At 40.0% G+C, this 21,387-nt stretch overlaps 1 protein-coding gene across 2 annotated transcripts in view; it reads right to left on the reverse strand.

Annotated features, from left to right (window-relative positions):
- The window catches only part of AGBL4 (AGBL carboxypeptidase 4), a 917,984-nt gene that overhangs the window by 320,278 nt on the left and 576,319 nt on the right, over positions 1 to 21,387 (reverse strand). The gene's annotated exons all lie outside the window — the stretch shown is intronic.

The raw sequence follows: 21,387 nt of genomic DNA on the forward strand, positions 1-21,387 counted from the left end.
AACATTCTGAAACACATCATTTCATCACATCATTCTGAAACACATGGCCCTGAATTATTCCCATGGGGGAATGTTAGATTGCCTGTTTTATAAACAAAGCCCTCGGTGTGTTTTGATGCATTTACATGTAAACATACATTCCGTATCCAGCAGCCGTCTCTGAGTAGCATTCCGGCACATGGCGGGTTTCCAGGGGAGGAGCTTGTTACCATGGACTGGCAACGCATCGAAACGCATTACACATGCGTTGCCGTGAACTTCCATGGGCCCCCCAAAGCAGAAAAACGGACACGATCAATTTGAATACAAAAATGGTAAAAGTGCACAAATCTGGACGGTCTGTGTGTTTCATTCCGGTTTGTATGACACGTGTGGTTTAATATGTTACAGCTTGCTACAGAAAGATTGATCCGTTTGTCGCCAGCCGTGATGGGAAGTGTCAATCTTCTATGGTTTTGTTTATTACATTCATCCATTGCTAAAAATATTTTTTTCCTAAAAAAGTGCAATTCAGTTAAATTGGATTTTGGATTACATACTTTTTTTTTTTTTTTACATGAGGTGTACAAGTCAAAAGTTAATAGTGTATACGCTTGAGTATAAACCGAGCTACTTTAATTTTCCTGAAAATATTTTAAGTAAAAACCTACGGCACAAAAAGTGAGCGTCACTGTTAACATTCAAAACTGTAATCAACAGAAATGCTAATGTGATGTGTAATACATTCATGATCCAATAATTTTACAATATATGCTTAAAACTACTTGATTTGAAAAAAAAATAAAAAATCACATGCGCTTAGTCTGTAAATTTTTCCCCTTTTTACAGGTGAAAGTATTTTGTACTTTTGAGTTGGTTATGATGGGTTCCATTCTCTTAGATGACATTTTGTGCATTACTGTCAGCCATCAGTAGATGGTGCTGTGTCCTCCTGTAAAGTGTGTAAAAAAATGTCTCTAAAAAAAGTTTGTTACACACTTTACACAAGGACACAGCACCATCTACTGATGCGACCTGAGTATAAACCATAATTCTTTATCTAATGGCATTTTCATGGGGGGAAAATCTTGGTTTATACTAGAGTATGTAATATGCATGCAACCAAGCATGCAAGTACAAAAGGCTTTTGTTTTCCAGGTCGACACTTGTTAGACTCCATTTAAAGCCCCCAAAAATACACCTTTTTATCGACCTATACCCCACATATGACGCACCACCTGGGACTTTTCAGTAACCACCCAGCTGTTTTTGGGTGGTTACTGAAAAGTTGGGTCCCAATACAGCAGCCACCACCTGCCTACAGCTTTTTCCCATCCAGCTTAAAAAAATGTCTGGGGTGAACACTAGAGACTGTGAGGTTGCAGTGTGGTTAGCATTTCTTCATGCCAGTGAACTGCTGCCTCGGGAGATGTTACACGTATCTTCTACCTGTAGCAGCCCCATAGAGAGAGAATGGGGGTAGCAGAGAGCTGTACAGTACTGTGAAATATGCAGACGCCGGTTCCTTGAGAGGGGTGCCAGCTGCTGGGAGCCACATAGGATTGCTCAATCCCAAGGCAGGTCTGAATGTAGCCATATTGATATGGTCGCTGAATACTGCGACACAACAGGGCTGTTTTCCTGCAGGCTTCCAAAGCTACTGAACCGTCCACTTTAAACACCACGATTTAAATATACAATAAATATATAATTAGGAATTAAGATGCAACAGAGTATAAAGGACAGCGAAAGTTTAGTTGAAAAAGTTCTTCAAATCTAATATTGATTTTCTGCCTACGGCACAACTTGCATTTCATTCTTTCCTTTTGTCCCTAAAGTAGCCTTATTACGAGCACTTGCATTTCATTGCTTGCAGGCATATTGAATTTCCACGGATTTATATTTTTAATTGATGTAGAAGGTTCCTTTTGTCACTAAGTTGTGTTAAGGAATTTGAGTTTTATCAGATTTTGTTGGGAAAAAAAAATCCATATTACGTATTGGTTGCAGACGCAGGGACTCTAGATGCCGAGATAGTTTTGTTTGTATTCGGTAAATAAAATTGCGCTCACGTCTGCTATTGTTAAGCAATAAGCGAGGCTCAGCCCCGCAGACACAGCTAATTATATGCAGGTCTATATGGAACAATTGCGTTTCCATCTATATTATACTTGGCCCTCACCTTGTATTGCTGAGCGAACATATTGGTAAACACTGCCTCCCTGGTGGTCAGTGCGAGGCGGGTAGCATGCTAATCAGATGCTGAATCATTTGATACATACATTCTTTTGTTTTGGCTTGGGTTTTTCATCCAGGTCACATGAACAGTGATTTCTAAACCAGAAAATATTGAATAGAGCCAGGAATTATTGAACAGAATCACATCAGTATGTATTGCTGGTATTTCCATAGCAAAGTAAAGTGGCATTCCACAATATCAGAGCTCAAGCTTAGTGGCAGGTGGACATTTTTTTGCTCTTCTTTGTTAACCACAGATTTATTGTTGGTGTGCCCATTCAAGTATCCGTGTCTCTCACCCCCACCCCTAGGGTATACTCATCGATCCATGTTGCTGCTATCCCAATGAAAGTGTTGACTCTGGATGAGCTTCAATGGTGGATGTGGTCTAAGCTTACCCAGATGGGTTATGTCTCAGATCCTCAGTTTGTTAATGGTGGGTTTGGTGACTGGCCACTTAAGGCTCAGCATGTGGGGATGTCACATACTCATCCATACTCAAAGGTAAGGATGGATTGTTGAGTATAATGTATGTTGAGGGCCCCAAATGCCTCAGTGCATTAATGGTGGGCATGGTGACTGGCCACTTAAGGCTCAGCCTGTGGGGAGGTCACATACTCATCCATACTCAAAGGTAAGGATCGATTGTTGAGTATACTATATGTTGAGGGTCCCAAATGAACACCATTCCAGCTCCTTGTACCCCTGCCATACTATCTGACATCAGTATGTATTGCTGATATTTTCCATAGCAGAGCAAAAGCATTCTTTAATATCAGAACGCAAGGTTAGCTTAGGGACAGGTAGACATTTTTTGCTGTTCCTTTGATAATTGCAAATATACTGTTGGTGTGCCCACTCAGTTGGCCATATTTCTTACCCCTTTCACTCCAACTCGAGGGTATACTGATTGATCCATGCTCCCTTGCTACCCCCCAGTAAAGGTGTTGATGCTTCATTTGTGGATGGGGACTTAGCTTACCTGGGTGGGTGACGTCTCAGACCCTCAGTTTGATAGTGGTGGCCATGGTGACTGGCCACTCAAAGCTGGGCAGGTGGGGGGGTCACATACTCATCCATACTCAAAAGCTCTCCTTTACTACAAGTGAGGTACAGGTAAGTATGGATTGTTGAATACATGTTGAGGGTCCCAAATAAACAGCAACTCAGCACCCTTGCCATACTATCTACTGAGGCTCTGGAGAAGGTGGGGATTCTGAGCATTTGCCTAATTTGCCCTGCCCAACCAGCCATGATCACATCTTGTTTCTTTAAGCTGTATGTGTTAATAATATTTACAGATATTTATATAGCGCCAACATATTACACAGCCCTTTACAAAGTCCACAGTCATATCACTAATCCACCATAAAAGTAGCTCACAATCTAATGCCCCTACCATAGTCATATATATTGTCAATAATATTGTTTAGGGTAAATTTTTAGGGGAAGCATATTTTTAGGAGGAAACCCATGCCAACACACGGAGAGAATATACAATATATTGAGATTAAAACCTGTGCCATTGAGCTGCAAAGACAAGAGTGCTTTCCACTGAGCCAACCATATTGCATGATCACGTTAAACAAAAGACTAAAACACAATTAGCCATCAACCTATGGTTCCGATCTTTTTCTTGTTACAGACCCGAATGGTTTTTCCTTGATTTAGTTTTTTTTTCTGTGACTTTTTTTTATTTTTCTCTAAACCTGAAAACTAAACCATTCCCAAAGAGATTACATACACATGGCCCATAAGTCAAAAGACAGCGCGAGAAGAAGGCGTATCCTAAGATTTGACTACTCAATAATCCAAGCTGGCTGACTCATACAGAGTTCATTAGTATTTACAAGGGCAGTGCGCAGGTTATTTGCATGGGCACAGCGTTAAGGACATGCCAACCATGTTTATCAAGGTTACATCAGATCTGTGGAAATAAGTCAGAAACATGCGGGAAGGGTTACATATTTTATACTCACCTACTTTATGCGCACAGGAAAAGACAGATTTTTTTTTTTTATTTCTTTATTAGTTGTGTTTTTATTCATGAACCATTGTTCAGGTAGTTATATTGCCTGCAGCTTAAACTCCCTACAAATATCAAAACTGGGCACCTGAGTGAAAAATTTAATACATCCATTTTTATTCTGCTCCATATTCTCTCGAGTCTCCTGGTCGGAATAAATATTCTGACAGATGATTGCATGGAAAGCATCATGCAGGCTGTGAATTGCAATGAGCACGGTTCAGTTGGGAGATATTTAAGATTAGTTTTTTTTTACCCCCCGTTTAATCAAATTCGAATGTTTGATGGTGCTACACAAATTTGGTACAGAGTAAGCGTGCCTTTTCTAAGCCCCGTGTGCAGTTCAGGCTGAAAGGTGTCTGTGTAGATAGGCAGTCGCTGTATAATGAAATACATGGGGGTGAATGACTTCACAGGGACTAGTCATGTATAGAGACATTATAACATTGAGTCTTTCAAGTGGACCTGTTGGTTAGCAATGTATAGAATTCTGCAACATAGGTAGTGAAGGGATAAAGTGCACCTGTTATTTATGAAGAATGTAGAAACTTTTGGAAGTATGATATTTAGGCGTCACCCACCAATCCTATTTAAAGCTGCTATTGCTGACCTTCTGCTGAAAGTACCAGCTCTATCTGGTATGCATGTGTACCCTCTGATTTCAATACTTCTAAATTACTGATGCAACAAGCACACAAGTATTTTAAACCTCCAATCGGCATAACTTTTCTCCTTCCTCTATTACCCACTCATGAAAATGCCCCAAAAAATCCTAAAAAATGATACCTTATTTTGTACATAATGATGCTGTCCATAGATCTCTGTTTCTCTATTCTGTGCAGGCAGATCATTGCTTGTGGTAGGGGCCAATAGGACACTCAATGTAGCTTTCTATGTGGGGAGCAGGGGGGAAGCTAATAATTAATGCTGAGCCTCCATGATTGAAGGAACTGAAATCAAACAAATGATGGGGTGGACCAGGGACAGTAAGGCGGTAATTTGGATGAAAGAGTTAGATGATGCTGGACATCTGGAAATGAGGTTGACTCTATATGACTTGCTGTAGTTTCTGGTGTACATTGTGAGATACACAACAAGTCACATGAACAGTGGCTGGCCAGAATAAGGAAGAAAAAGTGGGAGAAAATATGGGCCCCTTGGTGGTAAGTGTATGGGAGGACTGATAGGGTGCAACAAGGTCACCCTGGGAATTGTTAGTAATCCAAGCAGTATATGTGCCAACCTGGGATACTAGGCTGATGATTCTCCTACAGCCAACCACTTCAAAACCAAATGCAACCCAGATAAAACAGAAGTTAACCGAAAATAAATAAATTAAAAAATCACATTAACATTTAATCCCACAGAGCAGTCTATCTACCACCACCATCTTCTCCTCTCTTCTTCCTCAATCTTCTTCCTGCTTCACCTGATCTCGCACTGCGCCGGCGCGGGATCGGGTAATGTAAATTGGTAAAAAAAACTTGCCAATCTCACTGCGTATGCGTAAGAACGGCATTGGTTCCCCTATTGATGAAAGGGCTTCTTCTGCGCATGCCCAATATGCTCCGGCATATGCAGAAGGAGTAGCCAAGGGCCTCCTGAGATGTGTGACGTAGGTATCCATTCATTCTTGCACTTAAAAAAAACACAAACAAAACTTTTACTTTCAATAAAAGGGTTGTCTACCCTTTAATGTAAAGTGACAATTGTGAATTAAGGTAGGCTTAAAGTAAATATTCAGCAGGAGACATCCCAGTGCCTTGACAATGGCCAACCACTTAATAATTGTATAATACCACTTGATAATAAATGCACCCTAGATGGCTATCCTATAAAACCATACATCCAATTGGGTAAATATTTACCAGGAAACATACCAACACCTTGATCATGGCCAACCAGCTCAAAACCAAATCCACCCCAGATAGCCAACCCATCAAAGCCATACACCCAGTTAGATACATATTTAGCAGGAGACATCCCAACATCTTAGTAATCGCCAAACAATTCAAAACCAAATGCACACCAGATGGCCATCCTATCAAAACCATACATCCAGTTGGGTAATCATTCAATAGGAAACATCCTAACACCTCTAAAATGCCCAACCACTTTGAAACTAAATGCACCCCAGGTGACCATCCTAGCAAAGCCATGCACCTGGTTGGGTAAAGATTCAGAAGTAAACTTATTATGTAAGTAAACAACATTATGATAATGCAGGAAACATGATATTGACCCATAATAATGGCCAACCACTTTGAAACTAAATGCATCCCAGATGGCCATTCCATCAAAGCCATACACCTGGTTGGGTAAAAATTCAGTATGAAACATACCAACACCTCTATAAGGGCAAATACTTTGAATCAAATGCACCCCAGACAGCCAACCATCAAAGCCATACACCCAGTTGGGTGAATACTAAGCAGGAAACATCCAAACACCTTGATAATGCACATATTCTACCATTTGTGTTTACAGTTGATATTTATCCTGGTTGGAATATTCTTTTAAATATACAAAGTATACCTCCTATAATTAAAACCTGCTGAATTAAACATGGTTAAAAAAAAAAAAAAAGATTTCTTCAAAGCTCAACCAAAATGAAACAGTGCCATGTTTCCGCATCTGACCTGCACAAAAACATCAAAACCATTAGCTGTTAGTGTTCAATTTGCAAGCAATTACTTATTCCGTTAGCAATTGGGATTAAATCCAAAAGAACACAGTAAAATTTCGTGGCAGAGTAAACCCATATCTCAGTGATTCGAACATGTTTGGTTCTAAAGCTGCACCTGCGTGTTCTGTTTAATCTTATTTAAGAGATCAATATTTCTCTCTTCTCTTTTTTTTTAAACATTCAAAGGGATAAAAGGTTCTTTGTGGCCCAAGGCTGTCATTCTGTGAATTAAAAGATCCTTAGTTAAACCTTCCTATTTATTCCAAGGTGGAGAATGCAATTTCTTGTACAGAATATTAAATTTCTGAACAGTGCAGCAAATTGGACATAGCCTGCAATAACAAGGGTTATAGGCTTGGAATTAGTAACAATTTTATGTTGGAAGGCAAAATGTGTTGCCTGTTTCATTGCTTTTACACACAAATGCTACAGTGTTTATTCATATTTGTAAAAGAAGAACGCAATTTACAAAAATTATAGAATAGACACCTGAACCCAAACTATTTCATATTCATACCATGTAAATGTATATTCAAATATAAGTTTCAGTATATTTAAATCTGCAGCTTTTAATAAAATAATATCTAGTGATCCTGTAAAGGAGTGACAACTCCCAGTTGGGCTTGCATGTTGTCAGCCTGTTATACCTGCCCCTGCTAAAACAAGGATGATTTCAGACAAATTGGGTACCTGGGAAAATATATAAAGGAGCCCAGCTCCCTGCACCCCTGGCTATTTGTCATTGGGGGTCCTGAAGAATTTGGGGTCCTAGGCGATTGCCAAGTTTGTTCTAATATCATACCTGGCCCAGTGTTGGAGGCTAAAGCTTGGTGCACATGTGCAATAAATGGTGTGATCATTTTAAGTGATGGAGCAGTGTGCAGTACTGTTTTGTTCTGTTCTATGGAGTATGGATGTAGTATACACTAGCAGTCATTAATGCTGGCCATTTAGGCTATGTTCAGACTGGCCATGAGGTTGACGTACAGTTACCACTTATTCCAGTGAACCACTGCCTTGGGGGAGACAGCACAACTAACTTCTACCCATGGCAGCCCCATTGAGAATGAATGTGGGCAGCAGTGAGTAGTCCCATTGGCAGATGCTGGTTCTTTATTTAACATCACTGTGGTGCGGGTGACAGAGCAAGGTACCAGCTGCCTGGAGCCATGCGGGATCACTCAATCCCAAGGCAGGTCTAAATCTATCCTTAGTGTTCCTGAATGGTGGATAATCACAAGTTATCACTTTGATCAATGAAAAGCTTTTCACTGTATGAAGCTTAAACCCTTCTGACACACATTGCAGAGGTATGGACCACTATTGTCAATGTTCCGCAGGTAGATCCAAGGCAATGAATGACATTGAAACCAATTCATACAAACTGAAAGAATGAAGACTGTCACATTCAGAATACTGTATATAATCCATAATGTCCATGTGGACAGGAGTCATGACTTATGGCCATGTGATCTATTTGATGGAGCATTCAAAATATATATGAAACCATTTGGATGACTTGGCCCACTAGCATACACCACAACACAAATATGTCTTTGGGGTGGAGTGGTCCTTTAAAGATCAAGAACTGATTTTTCCTTTAGGCAGTACAGTGCAGCTCTTGTGTTGTCACCACAACTTGTTCATTTGAACATAATAAGGATAATTACCAATAATAGTAGTAGCTGGGCAGAAAAGCAAAGCTGGGGATCCTTAAACTATTCTACAAGTGGACAGAGCTAACCTGGGACCAGGTAATATTCCTTTATGGTTTTTATTACTACCTCTAACCCCCCATCCGATTGTACTTTCTGCTCTTGTCACACCAGGGTAGGAAATTGGGGGAACAGTTGTCTCCTGAACAGACAGACTTAGGCTGCAATACTTTCTGAACATTCCCTAATCTATGAAATAATTGTTGATGTCTCCTTTGTCCTAGTTGGGGCTATTTCCTATGACTTCTTCTCCCTGGGTGATCTGGTCTACTGGGCAAACATTGAGACATGTTCTCTCCAACGTAATACACAGATAGCAAAAAAAATGCTGAACCTTTCTCACTAAAACTTTTTAAGAAACCTGGTTAAGGTATTGCCAGTGATATGGTTATATTTCATAAGGCTGAACCTTAGCTTGATTTCCTTTTACACACCGGGTCAGCAAATGTATACATACTACAGTCCTGCATTCCAAAACAGGAGGTGATTCCAAGAGGGCAGGTGATGTATTCCATCAGGACAGGTGATGCATTCCATTAGGACAGGTGATGTATTCCATCAGGACAGGTGATGCATTCCATTAAGACAGGTGATGTATTCCAACAGGACAGGTGATAAATTCCAGCAGGACAGGTGATAAATTACAGCAGGACAGGTGATGTATCCCAGCAGGACAGGTGATGTATTCCAGCAGGACAGGTGATGTATCCCAGCAGGACAGGTGATGTATTCCAGCAGGACAGGTGATGCATTTCAATAGCACAGGTGATGCTTTCAAAAAGGACAGATGATTTATTCCAACAGGACAGGTGATGCATTCTGTTAAGACTAGTGATGCATACCATTAAAACAGGTGGTGCTTTCCAAAAGGACAGGTGATGTATTCTAGCAGGACAGGTGATGCATTCCAATAGGACAGGTGATGCTTTCCAAAAGGGCAGGTGATGTATTCCAGCAGGACAGGTGATGCATTCCAGCAGGACAGGTGATGCTTTCCAGAAGAACAGGAGATGTATTTCAGCTGGACAGGTGATGCATTCCATTAGGACAGGTGATGCTTTCCAAAAGGACAGGTGATGTATTCCAGCAGGACAGGTGATGCATTCCAACAGGACAGGGGATGCTTTCTAAAATGACAGGTGATGTTCCAGCAGGACAGGTGATGCTTTCCAAAAGGACAGGTGATGTATTCCAGCAGGACAGGTGATTCTTTCCAAAAGGACAGGTGATGCATTCCAATAGGTCAGGGGATGCTTTCTAAAATGACAGGTGATGTTCCAGCAGGACAGGTGATGCATTCCAATAGGACAGGTGATGCTTTCCAAAAGGACAGGTGATGTATTCCAGCAGGGCAGGTGATGCTTTCCAAAAGGACAGGTGATGTATTCCAGCAGGACAGGTGATGCTTTCCAAAAGGACAGGTGATGTATTTCAGCTGGACAGGCGAGGCATTCCAACAGGATAGGTGATGTTCTTTCTTTAAAATAACATGGTTACCTGTCTGTTCGCAGTTTCCAAATACGCTTATGTGCAGCTCAGTGCAGAATTCCAGGATTTGTTGGGTTCCCTGCCACCCCCCAGGGCTTAATGAATACCTGTGTGTATGCACTGGAAGTACTAGAATCATCCCAGCATGGCTGATCAAGATAGCCAAAGTTCCAACACACGGAAGAACAGAGAAAGATGGCTGCCTCCGCGACACAATGAGGACAGGTGAATATAAATAAAAAATTGAGAATCAGCCAGGTAAGTTTGTCTTATAGCAAAAGGGCCATTGCCGGACCCTTTTGTAATAAAGGACCTGCCTGATCCCAATTGGTATATTTTTCATATTAAGTTCCGCTGTGTGGCAAGTGTGGAAGTGCGGCAGGTCAGCTTGTCCTCAATATAACATACAACATTCTCCTTGCCTTATTCATGAAATCCTTACATTTTCTAAGCTCCATTTATATGAGTGGAAAGCGATCTGATTATTGTCATCAGATCAGGAAACACATTGAAGAGAAAGTCAAGGTTAGGCAATATGTGTCTAACCACTTGACTTGTTTTTATACCATCCAACTTAAATCATCGTTTTACATTTTTATTTACTTTTCAAGGTCTACAGGGTTATTATAAGCAGCAGCTGAATGCATTAAAGCAGTCGTTTCAAGGCTTATATCAGCATTTATACTAGGGATGAAGAATTAGATGAATTGTCATTCTTATTTCTCGCAATAATTACAGGGACTTGTTTCTGTGATTCTTGATTAGTTCATACAAATCCTTTCTCTGTTTGCTTTTCTACCTGTGTAGAGTGTAATTTTTTTTTGGAGGAACAATGGGATGTCCAGCATTTATCATCAGTTTCATTAATGAACAGTATAGGAGGGGCCAAAGAACTATTGACATAGTAAACATCTGATGACAACATATAATACTATTTTAGAGTATTTCAGTGCACAATTCTAGTCACTTTTTGTCCATATTGTGCTCAGCCAAAAAACTGCAATATGAACATTATTAGTCCATTAAAAGCAATAATACCTCATGCAGTACTTTTTTCAGCCACTAGATGACCTTGTTTTGATGCCCAGTATTATTCAGACTGGTTCCTCTGAACCCATGTCATTCTATGTCTGTCCCCCTAGCTCATGAAAAGCAGCTCAGGGATGAGCTCATCTCTTTTTCACATTTGCTTTAATGTCCTATCAGTATTCTTTTTCTGGTTTAGTCAGTGTGCTGCTTCTTTCTCTCACATTTTGTGTTCTAGTGTATTGAGACCGAAAGGGGCTATTACCAGGCCAATCAAATTCAGATTCCATTACTGCTTACATTAAAAAAAAATAATTTACCTTATAAAGGATTAATAACCGGCATTAATTTGTCATTTTATGCTTGCTTAAAGCTCAGCTTTAAATACATATCAACATTCTTAAAGCATATCCGGTGTGCATTTATTTACTGGCACTGGATAAAATCAACCAAAAACAGATAAAAGTTTGACTTTACAGACTACATAACAAATGATAAAATGTTCTGATCCATCAGGAGCTTATGCGACAGGACGACTACACAAAAGCACATTTGGAAATCACACACACCAGCCACACCATTATTATTATTATTATATTATTTATTTAGCGCCAACATATTACGCAGCACTGTACATTAAATAGGGGTTTGCAATTTACAGATACAGACAGTGACACAGGAGGAGGAGAGGTCTGTGCTCAGAGCTTACAATCTAGCAGGTGGGGGAAGTCTCACACAATAGGAGAGTAGATATGTAGTGGTGGGAAGTAGTGAGGATTTAAGGGACAGAAGAAGACAGGTGGACAAGTTTTAAAAGATGGGTTTTCAGTGCATTTCCAATGAGCAGAAAGTAAGAGCAAGCCGAATAGGATGAGGAAGACCATTCTATGAGTTTGGGCAGCTCTACAAAAGTTTTGGAGCCGTGCGTGTAAAGAGGTTATGAATGAGTAAGTCATTAGTAGGTCATTGGAGGAGGAGAGAGAGCGGCTAGGGGAGTATTTTTCTACCATGTCAGAAATGTACGTGAGACAAGAACTGTGGAGGGATTTGAAGGCAAAGCACAGGAGCTTGTATTTGAATCCAAGGAAAAATGGAAGCCAATGAAGAGAACCAAGCAAAGACTGGCAGCAAAAGAGGAGAGGTGGTAAGGATGGATGAGTCTGGCTGCAGAATTTGAAACAGATTAGACCAAGGGTGGGCAAACTTTTTCAGTCAGGGGCCACATAATAAATCTTAAAATAGGGGCCCGGATCCCAGCCTGTGATGGAAGAGTGGGCGGGTTGTGTGCAGGGACACAGCCCGCCCGCCTCCACAAGCCGGGACGTGTTTCGCCGTATTGGGCCATATATGCCTTCAGGTCATAGTTTGCTCATGCTTGGATTTGCACATGCATGAATTCCCTGTAGAACCAACAGTGTTGTCACTTTGCTAAATGAAATGAGAAAACAGATCTACAGGCAGCACCAACATATAACTAAACTGTTACATGCAGATGACAAGCTGCATCATCTACATAAATGCTATAATTATTTGCCCTTACAGCTGCTTATTTATAAGAGAAGAACACAAGATTTCAGCCAATACCTGAACATAAGCCTCATGGAAGATGTGAAGGAGCTCTGTGTGCATTGTGACAGAAGAGCATGAATCTAGGAGGCTTCTGTTGTTGTGCGTAGTTAAGTTGTTACAAAATATGATAGATATCTCCCTTTTACCTTAATGGAGAGTAATACAATCAATAGAAGGCTGGAGGAATTTGGTTCTGCTCCACCAGATGTAATTGAAAAGTAACTCAAGCAGAAATTTGAAGTGATTTGAGGTGTATTTTGGCTTTCCTTTGGTGCTTTAGATTTGGGTGAGGATTAAGTCTTCGAGGCTCAAGCAGGTATGATTGGAAGTACAAGTTCATTCTGGTCACAAGCAGCATCCAAATGAACGACGGTGGGAGGCCATTGGGGGAAAAAGATTTACTGAATATTCGGATCAACAGTGCAGGAAAATAGACATTAAAACGCTAAGCCTACGAAAAGAAAACAGAAATCCGGCTCTAAATATATTTTTGCAGATAAAGGCTGCATAATTAAGATATCATTTCCCCCATATGATCGTCAGCACGATGTTACATCTGTTTGGCTGAGATGTTTCCTCATTCAGTCTTCTGACTGCTATACTGGTATACTTTATATTGGGATGCTCAGTTTGATTTGACTGTTACTTTCAGTCTTGCACAGGTTTAAAGGCTCCTTTCCTGAAATTCCATGCTCCAATTTGCTGAGATTCACACAATGAGCCTGATTTATTAAAGATAGACTATCATGGAGGAACCTGGGTGATCCAGCAAACTGGAAATGGGTTTGGTCCAGGATTGAAAACATTTGTCAACTAACAAATAATTTTTAAGAAATCCATTCTAGAATTACTGGTTTACCCAGGTTCCCCCATGATAGTCTATCTTCTCGTCTTGGAGAGCTCTTATAAATCAGATCCATTGTGTATTAGAGGCTGGAGCAAGTCAGATAAAAGCCAGCCTCATTTACAGATTGGAGGACATTTAGCATCATCTACCCTCCCCAGCGGAACTTTCCCCGGCCCGTCCCTTTCATTCATTGGATTTATTTCAATTAAGGAGTCTCAGCCTTACATGTGGGCCTTGCAATTTTTAGCAATTTGCCTATGAACACCTTCGTTTGCAGATTGGCATCCACCCATTGAGACATTTAGTGGAACTTTAAGTAACAACTTACCTTTACCTGTGAAAAGCTCTTGATCCATCCACAAACCAAGCCCAGCATGTCCGGTGGTGTCTTCATTCCGGCGCTTGCTGTTCCGCTCAGCACAGTGATCTTCCATCTTCTTGGTTCATTCTCACATCACCCCATCTTGCAATACATAAGCCCAACATGGGGTGCCGTGTCTTCTTCCATGCACCATGTTGGTCCTTTCCACCAGCCAGTATTTGCCTGCATTGCATACTGAAGCACGGAGGCGCAGTAATGACATTACTAAGCGTAAAATAGGTTATAAGATGAAAATAGAAGGGTTTAATATAAAAATCTCATGTTGATGGTAAGGGAAGGTATGAAAAAGGGAAGGATTTCTAAAAAAATTAACCTTTTTTCAATTTTTTTCACCTTGTGTCCCTAAATCTTTTCTAGACCTGCCCCAGCCTATGAATGGACAGTAGAAGAAGAAGCAGCACTCTGATGAGCATATCATATCTCTATAACTCTGCTTTCTGTTCATATCAACCTATTTCTTAGCAGAATAGTTTACTGGCCCCTTGGATTGCTTTCGCCTCTCATATACCAGCCCTATATAGGGACTGCAATAAGTCAAGTTCACTGTATGCAATTACATAAAATACATTATTACAGAGCTGCATTCATTTATGTCTTGTATATCTGCATATAGTTCGGCTTTAAACAAAGAAACAAAAAAAAAGAAAATAACCCGGCAAACAGGTTTGCATTAGCAGATGAGGCGAGCTACTGGAGAGCCAAATTTTTTTTGAAGTTTTGCTGATCTAAAGCCATTTCCCTTAGCCAAGGCCCAGACAAATGGCACCATAGTTTAGAAAACCAATTGTTTCCACTGGGTCACTACGCGCTGCTTATCTGATGCTACCAGCATTCTGTGCTTCTAATTGTTTTATGTTTTATAAAGTCTCCTGTCCATTTGCAATGCTCAAGGTGCCCATTTTGTGCTACTGTCTGCGCAATGCCGCGGACATATTCTGAGAACACAGCATGAATAATGCATATTAAAGCACACATAGCTTTTATGAAGAAGAAATCGCAGGCCTATTTACAAGACATCTGCTGTATATAAAACGTGTTAAGGCTGCCTGTGAGTTTGTGTGCTCAGTCTGCCGGCAGGTTAACACGCACGCGGTAGGGAGATGCAGGCAGTTAATAGCTACGATCTGACAGCTCGTACATTCACATAACCATGGTGGCGTTCTCATTTAAAGCCAGCTCCCCAGGGAGCTCTTTGTTTGTTTGCATACTGGCTTGTTTTTGCATACAAAGGTTACATGAATGACACAAGCTCAGGAATAAATGCAAGCGGATCAAGCTGTCTGCGCTCAGAAGCGGGTATCAATAGCAGAGGAGATGAAAAGTGCACCTTTTGTTGTAGAGATTTTTATTTAGATGATGCTTTTGCCCACAGAATGTCTCTGCACGGACTAACATAGGCAATGGTGGGTATGGACTGTTGGGCCTTCCGTAGACAGGAAGAAATCTCCCACAGAGAGTGCATGGATGGGAAATGGATTCATGTCCTTGGATAGGTCATTGGAACACCATGACCCAACATGATGCTTGGTCACTGATGACAATGGTGAACATGTGCTACCTTTCCTATCAATGAGAAGGTTTGGTTCACATAGATATTTTAAATTTCTGGCCCACATGCCTCATTCTTACATGATAACTTACCGCCACATATGGGCCTTTGCTGATGTCTATATTTTAAAATGATGCCTCTGCTTACATCTAAAACAAAATTTATGAAAGGTGCTTACTGGGTGTGACCATATATGACCCAAAACATATTTAACATAAATACAAATAAAACTGTTGTAAAATAACGATGAGTAGGAAATATATGGATATCCTTGAACAGGTCATTGGAACACCATTACCAAACATTATGCTTGGCAAATGGCAACAATGGTGAGCATGTGGTAACTTTTCCCCCCAAAGGTTTGGCTCACATCTAGGTTTTAGAACAAAAAAAAGCTTAACTTGAAATTTTTCATTGGAAGCTCCTAAAGGGTAATTAATTTCAATTACAAATGAAAATGTCAATGAGTGTTTTCATTGGTCGAGCATTAATGCTGTTTGGTGCCAATATTTTCCCCTGGATAAAATTAGAAGCAGTATGAAGATTCTATCACCAACTTCTACCCAGGAAACTGGAGATTCTAGTTACATCTCCATTCCTTAACGACTTTTTCTCCATGAGCTGACCTAGAATGTTACATCTTGCCAGGGTACTACTTGGCACTACGCATCATTTGGCTTCCATTCACCACCAGGTATGGGCCCAATGTGCTGTTGCCAATGTCTATATATGTAGATAATGGTCATGCTTAGATCTAAAACAGAATATATAGTTGCCTAATAGGTAGTGACCACATATGAATTATATTATAACATATCATAAATACAAAAAGCCATGTAAAATATGATTATGTATTAACCATAAACAGATACAATAAATTATTAGTAAAATCTATTGAAAAATAATTAAAAATATTGAAAACAAATCTGCACAATATATATATTTCTTCCTGTTCCTGACGTTTCTTCCCCTTTGAGTGACACATGGCTCCCTGCGCATGCGCAGTCTGGAATCCGTGAATTTAGAGGTCCATGATATTCAAAAGGTTGGTGACCACTGTATTAGAGTACATGTTGACAGGCTGATCGTGTTAGCTGAAATTGTTCCATGCATTTAGTTATGGGCAGAATAGACCTAGGATGCTCATTTATGTATAAATATATTCGTGCATTCTCAATCAGGGTTCTCTGAAACCCCATGGTTCCTCCAGAGTTAGGTAGGGTTTCCTCAAATGATGGCTAGTTGACCTCCCATTTGATGATGTCTGCATGGTTCTGGGGTCAACGCTATTTGGTAGAGCCAGTTGCATGATGATTTTAGTTCTCTGTAAAGGTGATATTTCACCCACCACTGCAAGAGGAGCATTCTTTCCACTGGCCACCAAAATTAGGACGCTTTTTTCTCCATTTACCTTCAATTTAGCAGGGTATTTAGCAGGGGTTCCCTGAGACCTGAAAAATATTTCACAGGATTTTTTCTATCATCCAATGCAATTAAGATGATTAAATTGGAAAAAAAGGATTGATTTGGGGAGTTCACAATCAATATTTACTATGATGTTCAAGAATTGTTTCTGATCAATCAAACAAATATTTACACATGTGCCTGAGAACTAGCTAGCTAAGAATAAGCTAAATAGTTCAATAAAATTTTTGTTTTCAGTAAACTCCTTTCATTTAGAACTGATACATTGCATTTTTGATTAATTCAAGTTGGAAAACAGGGAGCAGTACCATGTGTTGATTTGTTTGGTACTTTAATTGATGATGAAGTGATCATTTCTATCTAAATTGATCACAAATTACTGTTAATATCAAGACTCCCATAGATAACACTTGTTTGAACCAGTCTGCCCAGGTAGAATAACACAACACAACAAAATGCATACACAACCAAAGAATGGGAAATTATTTCTCCTTCTGATGATCAAATTTTGGCCATTTTGGTCCACAAATGTTGAATTTTTATATATCTTGAACTAACAACTGAAATGGGGAATGATTTTTTGAGGTTTGTTTTGGTGCTGGAGTTTCTATAAATGCACTAAAATTGCATAGGAAGACCAGTAAATGTCCGAGAAGCATTGCGCTAAATAAAATGGTAGAAACATGTGTATTGGTGTGAGGATGTGCCATACTATGCAACAACAACAATGGAAAAGTGCAAATCCTTCAATTTATAGCTTTTTGGGGTCTTTGGGGAGCTTGGAGGTGACCTTCAAGCTCCTAAAAAAAACATTTTTGAAGGCTTTGAGGTTCTCTCATAGCTGGAGAGAGGAGTCTCAGTGTTCAGATCAACAAAGAGAACCATTGGGCTGGCTGGCATAGACTCATCGATATTACAATATTGCTGGTAAACCAGCAAGAGGCTCCAATGGAGGACTTAGGGAAGCAAAACATAAATCAGTTGGAGGGGAAAGGGGGTAATTTTTAGCTCAGAAGAGCTTTAAATGCCCCATTATAGCTTTAAATACCTCCTTATAAGATTATCTATTAAATTATATATAAGACATTGGTATCTTTTTCAAGCTTGCAAAATGGAAAAGACATAAAAGTCTGCAATTATCATAAGGGTGAATAGAGGTCATTGTGTATGCGCTGCCACACATCGGAGCATTAGGGTATACGTGTCTTCAAGCTGAGTAATTTACAATATACTAATCCACCAGCAGCAAACACAGATGTTACATTTTTCTTAAACAGAGAAAACATATTTGCCCATCGCAGCAACTTTTTTTTCCCTTATAATTCACAGAATGAAATTGACTTTTTTTGTCAGTCAAAATTAGACTTAATTCCTTAACAATGTAACTGAAAATAACATTGCTTTTGTAGATCCCCTCGGTTTGATTTTGCAATGCCTCAGTGCAGCCGCCAGCAAACAGCCAATATCATATAAACAAATATTATTGGCATTCCTGAGACTGCGATTCCTTCAGTTATTATCGGGATTGCTAAGACCATGGTTCACAGAGCCATTGATTTTATTGGCGTTTGTCGGAACCTCATATATTCTCGCTGATCTGAAATTGTTCAGTGAGAAAACATAATTTTGTTTATTTGTTTATCACATAAAAGAAATTATTCTACAGGGGAAATAAGGAGATACGTTTTTCTCAGAGACTAATGTAATCTTTAGTAAGCTGAAGTTTGCCTTAAGAACAATGTAAAAAAGAAATCAGTAGTTTTAAAACGCAATTTTTTTTTGGTGTCTTACAAACAAATTAGGGTTATGCAGCCATGTGTGACTAAGCTGTGTGCTGTACCATGGTCAAATAAAGGAGAACCCACAGCATATGTAGGCTAGGACACACTCATGCTAGTAAAATCCAACTCCAGCTACCAGGGGCCACCATCAGAATTTTGGGGGACCCCTAACTTTGTGATGTCTCAGGCGTATAACTCACTGCTACTTACAACTGGCAAATACACTTTTGAGCACTTTTTTTGCACCATTTTCACATGCTCAAAAACTATAGTTGTATCTTGACTAATTTTGCTAATTGAACTTAAATTTGAACTTTGATTTTTTTTCCAATTTTACTGTATTACTAATAAAGCCTATGGACAAAAATAAACCCCTCTTTCTAACCCATCACTAGCACTCAACCCACTAAGATCGGACAAGGCTTTATGGGTTCTCTTTTCTGGTGGGGTAAAAACACATAGGCTCAGCCCTCCCTTTTATCATATTCTAGATGCAGGCAGGCCTCCAACTATTCTCTTCCTAAAGAATATCTGAAAAAACATCTTTTCCCAGTATTACCAGGGTGCAATTGTCTTCTCCTTTGAGATACGTAGCCCAGATAGTCCTGTACCTTAGAGCACGTGTGGGTTCCTGTTCTTTCAATAATGTTGGCCTATTTTATCCTAACTGGTATCTCAAGAAACCTTCAGACCCCATGATAACCATAGGCCTCAAGACTGTCTAAGGCCCAAGCATTGGACAGGTTAGGCCCCAGGTCTGTCAGGCCCCCCAGGATGTCCCAGTTCACCCTTTGTTGCCTTTCTTCACTTTTGAGTCTCCAGACATTTATACAGGAGGGGATGTATTAAACCTTGACTGCTACACTCTATGTACTCTGTAGAAGTGGTTGTCAACCTTTTCGGACCTATAAGCTACTAAACTTACAGACTCCGGACTGCACATGAGCGGGCAGCCATGTGTCACTCAAAGGGGAAGAAACTTCCCCCATAGTGACATCATGATGCCGTAACTTGCCGCCCTGTCCCTTCCAGAGACACAACCCGCCCACGATCCTGAGCCTTTGTCCCGTTCAGGGGACATGGTTTGCGACCCTGGTCAGTGCGCCCCCCGGGGGCGCACTGGCCAGAGCCGCGGACCACCAAAATTATTTTGCCGACTGACAGTGGACTGCGGACCACTGGTCAGCGACCGCTGCTTTGTAATATATACTATAGACCTGGTTTGTATAATGTGTAGTTTATACTATAACCTGACCCATGCACTCTGTAAGTTATGTTGTGTATTACATAGTTCTGAACAAAGTGTTTATTTCATCAATTTCTCATTGCTAATGAAGTTCTTATTTAGGATATGCTCAGACAACGTGTATATTCCTTTTATAAGCTAAATACCTTTAAGTTTACGAATCTAACTTAAAGCAATAGGAGTATTTTGTGGGAATGCAGACATAAATTGCAGACACTCTACAGTGTCTAAAATATATGGTTTCAGACTTTATTTAACTATGTTCCAAGCCATGCCCAATATTTAGCTCTGTTTAGCAATGGCCATTTTCAGCTCACCACGTATCTTCTATGTTCCAGGTAGTATTTTTTTCTCAACTTCCAATGTTGGGAAGTATGACTTCACCCACAGGTAACAGGGACTAAACAGGACACTTTTCCTAAAGAGAAGCTTTTTGAGAGTCTACTTGCTCAACATTTTTGTCTGGGTTTGGCTTACTTAATTCCTTGTTAACCTCTAAGAATGGTGGCTCAGAAGTTAGAATTCTGGCCTTTGCAGCACTAGGTTCCAGGTTCGAATCCTGGCCAGGACCGTATATGCATGGAGTTTGTCTGTTCCCCCTGTGTTTGCCTGGGTTTCCTCCGGGTACTCCCACGTTCCCACATCCTCCAACATTCCAAAAACATGCAGCTCGGTTAATTGGCTTCCCCTAAAAATTGACCTTAGATATTAACATACATAAAGACATTAACTTATGACTGAGGTAGGCACACTAGATTGTGACCCCCTTTGAGGGACAGCTAGTGACATGACTATAGATTTTGTCATAGTCTATAGTCATGTCACTAGCACTGCTAATATGTCGGCCTTATATAAATACTGTGTAATAATATTAATAATTTAAATTGCAATATTACCACCTTGGGCCTTCTAAAGCTTACTATGAGAACAGACCAGTGGAGTATTCCTTGTCCTACCATGTAAAGGCCCAGTGAGACTGCTGGATAAAATGTATTTGAAAAGAGTTTACTGTGCTTTGAAAAAACAGGTCTAAAACAATCTAAAAAACAACATAACATTTGATTATACTGTAGTTCAAAGTGGTCTGGTGTTTACTGACATACCTTTGGAGACCAAGGATAACCCAAGCACAATATACAAAAAAAAACAGTTTTTACCTTTGATAAATAAAACACTTTACTGTCGTTTGTGTTTTGCAAACTCCATATGAAGAATATTACCTATTCTGTTAAACAAATGTACTGCACATAAAAGAGCTGCTGAAAACCAGCAGTGCTTGGCTTAATATACCCTAGCCCAACCAATAATCTATTTCAATGACACAAGACTAAAGATATGCAAAGTAGATGATGGAACAGATAGATTTGCACTTTTAAATGCTTCTGAAGGTCACATAGAGTATCTGTCTACTTAAATCTAATGACAGAAAT

Source organism: Pyxicephalus adspersus, chromosome 8 (assembly GCF_032062135.1).
Source record: "Pyxicephalus adspersus chromosome 8, UCB_Pads_2.0, whole genome shotgun sequence".
Lineage (NCBI taxonomy): Eukaryota > Metazoa > Chordata > Amphibia > Anura > Pyxicephalidae > Pyxicephalus > Pyxicephalus adspersus.